The sequence below is a fragment of the Ochotona princeps genome, chromosome 28 (genome assembly GCF_030435755.1).
Source record: "Ochotona princeps isolate mOchPri1 chromosome 28, mOchPri1.hap1, whole genome shotgun sequence".
Classification (NCBI taxonomy): domain Eukaryota; kingdom Metazoa; phylum Chordata; class Mammalia; order Lagomorpha; family Ochotonidae; genus Ochotona; species Ochotona princeps.
The window spans coordinates 3,066,159-3,071,106 of record NC_080859.1 but is presented as its reverse complement, the minus strand read 5'-3'; positions in this window follow the sequence as shown (position 1 = coordinate 3,071,106).

Genomic DNA, 4,948 nt, shown 5'->3' with positions numbered 1-4,948 from the left:
GTCAGCCTGACTGATTGCCTTCCCACAATGGAGACGGGATTACATTTTCCTCTGATGGTGACCGTCTTGCACTCAGGGCTAACTCTCACCTGGTCTCAACCCATAGAACCCTAGGTGGGGCTGGGCAGTTAAGAAATGGGCACGGCTGTGCCATCTTGTTGGGGCTTTGGCTATTGAAGGCCAGCACTGTTTGTTACCTCAAAGGAGGCTTTGCTTTTCTCCTACATTGCTGGCTCTTTGAAGAATGGCTGTGGAAGTCTTAGGGATTCCTATAGACCATGAGCACCAAGTGCAACATGGTTCTCTGAAAAGAACAGATTCTCAGTGTCTGTGGCTTCATGCTTTTGAAAATGAGCTTCCAGATGTTTATAGTAAAGTCAATTCCAGCTGAAGAATCCTTTTAAAATTCCTTTGACGTGGGCAATGAAAATTCTCAGGGCAAACTTTTGTTCTAGCAGCTAAGGTGTTGGTTGAGACATCTGATAGTGATGGATCCAGCTCCTAACTCCAGGCTCCAATCAGTGTAGACCGTGGGAGTCAGCAGGTGGTGGCTCAAGTGACCGAGTGTCTGGTGGGAACTTGCTCTGTTCATGTCTAGGACTCTGAAAGAAAGAAAGAATAATTTTCAAATATTCCAGTAAATGCTCATCAAAAGCGAGCTTCTGATGGGTTTTATCTACTCAGAAGTGACTGCGAAGAGTTTAGAATTTCTGCCAGGTGGTTTTATTTACATTTTCAAAGCATATACTAACATTTATTACTATTTCATATGCTGTTCATTCAGAACTTGCTTTTCTTCATTTGACAATGCATTATGAATGGTTTTTCCGTGTCAATACACACCACATTCCTTTTTAATGCTGTGTAGTACAGAAGTCTCTTGTTACCCAACTACTCATTATCATCATCTGAGTCCCAGTAGTAGCCAAGTTGTGTAGGAAAGCAAAAATTGGTCGTAACAGGAAAATATGCACTAATGAACTGACCACTTACTAAATTAGTCCCCACTTCAATAGCCCTCCCAACTTCGCAGCAGCATCTCGCCCCACTCAGCCAGCCAATTTTGCTGATTGTAGATGTTATAAACATTCTGCAATACAATGTAAATAAAATGCATTTCCTTTGCAGTGTAAAATTGCTAATCTTGCAAAAGATGCAGGATTTTATGAAGTCATTGAAAGTAATTTGGAAGAACTATTCCATAGGCAAATGAGAATGTGGTGTGTGGGGGGTAGCTCAGTCAACAAAACAACAGGAATGATAGTTGGGTAAGCTCGTCAAAAGGAGAATGATTTGAATATCAAAGGGTTAAGAGTAGCTCTCTGGAAAATGGATGAAGCCCTGGCATGTTGCTTCAACATGACCCTTGTCATTCTGCCATAAGAGTCAATGTGAAGTCAAGCAATTTTGTTAGAAAAATTATACCACCCATCCCCCTTTTCAACAAAAGAACATTTGATTCATTCTCCTGTGTTTTTTTTTTCTAGAAATTAGGACATGGTTGCAATTAGAGTATAAGCTAAATTTCATCATATATATGCTCAAAGACACATCACGTTTAAATAAGATCATCTTGACTTTTAGTTTTTCAAAACAGACACTATCAAATCTTTTTTCCTTACCCCCACCTCCACCCCCACCGTTCCCTCCATGCCCCCTAGGCATATTCTGGGAAGTTGATCTCTAATCATCACTTGTGTAGTTTGCAGCATGTTACTGGGAGCAGAAGCAAGAGCTGCTCAGAGCAGGACTCTGGTGCATCTTGAAGCAGGACCTGCTGCTTGACAGGGGAGGGGGCCAGGGTGGCTGCAGAGCTGGGGGGGAGGTAGGGAAGGCAGTGAACCCCCCTAGCATTGCCCTGGCACACTCATGCTGGACCCTAATGCAGACTGAAAAAATAAAAAGTTGTAGTCTCATTTGTGTTCAAGCTGGCAAAGCAAGTAGTACTGGTTCAATGTGGGTGGATCAGAATTTATTTTTAACAGCTACCCTCTGGGTGATATTTGGACGGTTTCCAATTTTGGGGTACTACAAGCCATGTGGCAAATAAAAAAACATCTTTGTGTTACTTGTACAAGTGTCTGTTAAAGAGAATTCCTAAAAGTGAGCCTCCTGGGTGAGGAGTCAGCTAGTCCGCACCTTCCCAGGTATATGCAAGCCACCCTGGCTTTTATGGCCGTCTGCCGTGTCTGAGAATGCCTGTCCCAATGAGACTGTTATCACTTTTTTGCCAATCTGATACCATAGATATGCCACATACATGATGGTTTTCAAGTTCAGTAATACCAGCTTTTGATCTGCAGATAAACCTACTCCCGTCTGCTGAGATGTGCAGCCTGGCACCTCCGAGGAAGCTCCGTGTGCACCTTGCAGCTTACAGAACTCCCTCTGAAACTACAGTGTCACACAAGACATAGTGTTTACTGTAAGCAGCGGAAGGTGAGATGATTACTTTCACAAATTTCTGATTTCAGGGCAGCGAGATTCTGTTCAAGTTGCAAAACATGGCAAGATAGCCTCAGGGAGACCTGAAAAGTGGGTGCCTTGGTGCTGCCATCCACGCCAATACCCTTCTCGCCAGGGTTTTGGCCACAGGATGTCAGGATTCCTAACTGGAAAAGTTATGTCTACATTGAGGCCCTCCAAAAGATAAATAAATAAATAAATAAATAAATAAATAAATAAATAAATAATGCAGAATGCATTTATTACAGGACTTCAAGCAGTACACTTCAGAGGTATGTAAGCTGAACATTAAATATAAACACTATAGTTTTTAAGTTAGCATGTGATCCAAAAATTCCACTTCTGGGTCTAGCCCCCAAGGAAGGGAGGTACTCGACTTTAATTGAGCTTTGTACATCCATGCTCCTAGTAGCAGTGCCCACAAGCAGCCTAAGGGTGGGAGAAACCTAACGCTGACCTAAAAAAACTAAAGTCCTGCAGTGAAAGGAAAAAGAAAAAGAAGTGGAGGTGGAAGCAACCCAAGTGAGTGCTGCATGAATGGATATGCAGGTATCTACAGTGCCATCTTGCTGCAAAGCCAGAAAGGAGGGAGACTCTGACTAGGCTGCCACTTGATCACACAACCAACTATGCCAAGTGGAATGAACCGGTCGCAAAAGGACAAGTATGGTGAGAGGTACCTAGAGCAGGCCACTTCACAGAAACAGAGCTGAAGGCTGAGTACCAGGTGCTGCCACAGGGGGTTAGCATGTAACGGGGGTAGAAGGCTGAGTACCAGGTGCTGCGGGGAGAGACAGAAGTCTTCTGTCAAATACTGGCTCATTGTGGAGGTGTGGATGACACATAGAGGAACATTCTACTGAGCTCCACATGCCTTTGCTGTGGTTTCTTACCCAGCAGACAAGGGAGGCCCATGTCTGGGATCACTGTGTGGCAGGCATGTTGAGGGTGCTGTTGGAGTAACAGCAGCAACTCCTGATGACTTCCGTGGTGCACCCAGTGCTGCAAGGGCCAGAAGGGGCTTCATGGATGGAGAGCTGCCAAATGGAACCAAGGTCCCACAGGGGATGCTTGTCCTGACCAAGGGAGAATAGGAATGGCTGAGTCCTAGTCAACTGGCCCAAGTTAGCCAATTAAGAGAAAGATGAAATCCTTATTTTTATGTGACATTTTCCTGTTGTAATTCACATGCTTTTCCCAAGCAGTGTGTGGATCAGGGCACCTTTATTGTCAGGCTGGGGTCCGAGGGCTTCCCAGGTGAGATCATCAAGGGTTATGAACCTGCCAGGATGGCCCTGGTCGTTTTGGGGCTCATGCCTAACAGGAGATCAGGCATTGCTTCCACTCTCTAGGATTTTGTGCTCACCTCAGGCGTCCCCAGTCTCTCCCCTGTAAGTGAGGAGTAAGAACTTCTCAGGCCTTGATCACTTTAAATAGAAAACAAATATTTGAGCACTGGAATATTTGCAGAGTTTGCACAGTCAGTTTGTCTTCAAAGTGCAGATGCCATGAACTGCCTGCATCTCCAAGAACAGGTGAAGAGCAAGGGTACGTCATTCACGAAGTCCTCTCTTTATATGTAATGATCCCAAAATGTGCTCAGAAGTAGGACCCTCTTTTCCCATCGGACCCTTGTGATGTTTTAATCCTTGCCTCCCCAAGGTCTTGCACTGTCTGAGGGCTCCTAGATGCTTCTGTCTTGATTTGTGTATCCCTGGTCTGACTTGAAGTATCAGGACACAGGCTCAGAACGGCTGCCCAGCTGCCAGGCTATGAAGTGTTTGAGGCAGCAGTTGGAGGACACACAGGGAGACTGGCTCCAAGGCCCATGGCTCAACAGTTCACCTCTTCAATGCCTTCGACCCAGGGCTCTGCCAGGTCTCAAGGCCGTCCAGAAGGATTTTGAGATTCCACCAGATCCACGGTGTCCCTGCACAGCGGACTGCTGATAACTCGACTTCCGACAGAACTCAGCCTCTGGTAGGTGCATGCTTCTTCTTTAACCTCTTTTATCTTCATGGAGGAAAAATGCGTCTGATGATACAAGCAATGCTTGGATGAGTTATCAATGTGGGATACAAGCAGCACAGGCACCTGTAGGATGGGAGAAAAGATTCCCTTTCACTTGGCCCCTACACAGGTTCCTCTGCCCTGTCCCATGTCTGACTCACTACTCTGAGTAATCCAGCACATTTCTCCCCTAAGTTTCCTATGTGTCTTCTCCATATATTCACGGATATCCATAAATAAGCATGCAGTCATGCTTCTATGGCAAGTGCATTCCGAATTCCACCTTGGGATGGCAGAATACTGCAAGTACTTGGAAGTACTTTCTCACTTCCAAGTCCATGCAGACATGGGGGCCACGGGGGCTGGGTAACCATTATCCTAATCATCTACAGCTTCCTAGCCAACTGTCCCCACAACTTGTCCGTGTAAAACCACAAGCGTTTAGCTTGGCCTGGTCTGTGGTCAGGGCTGT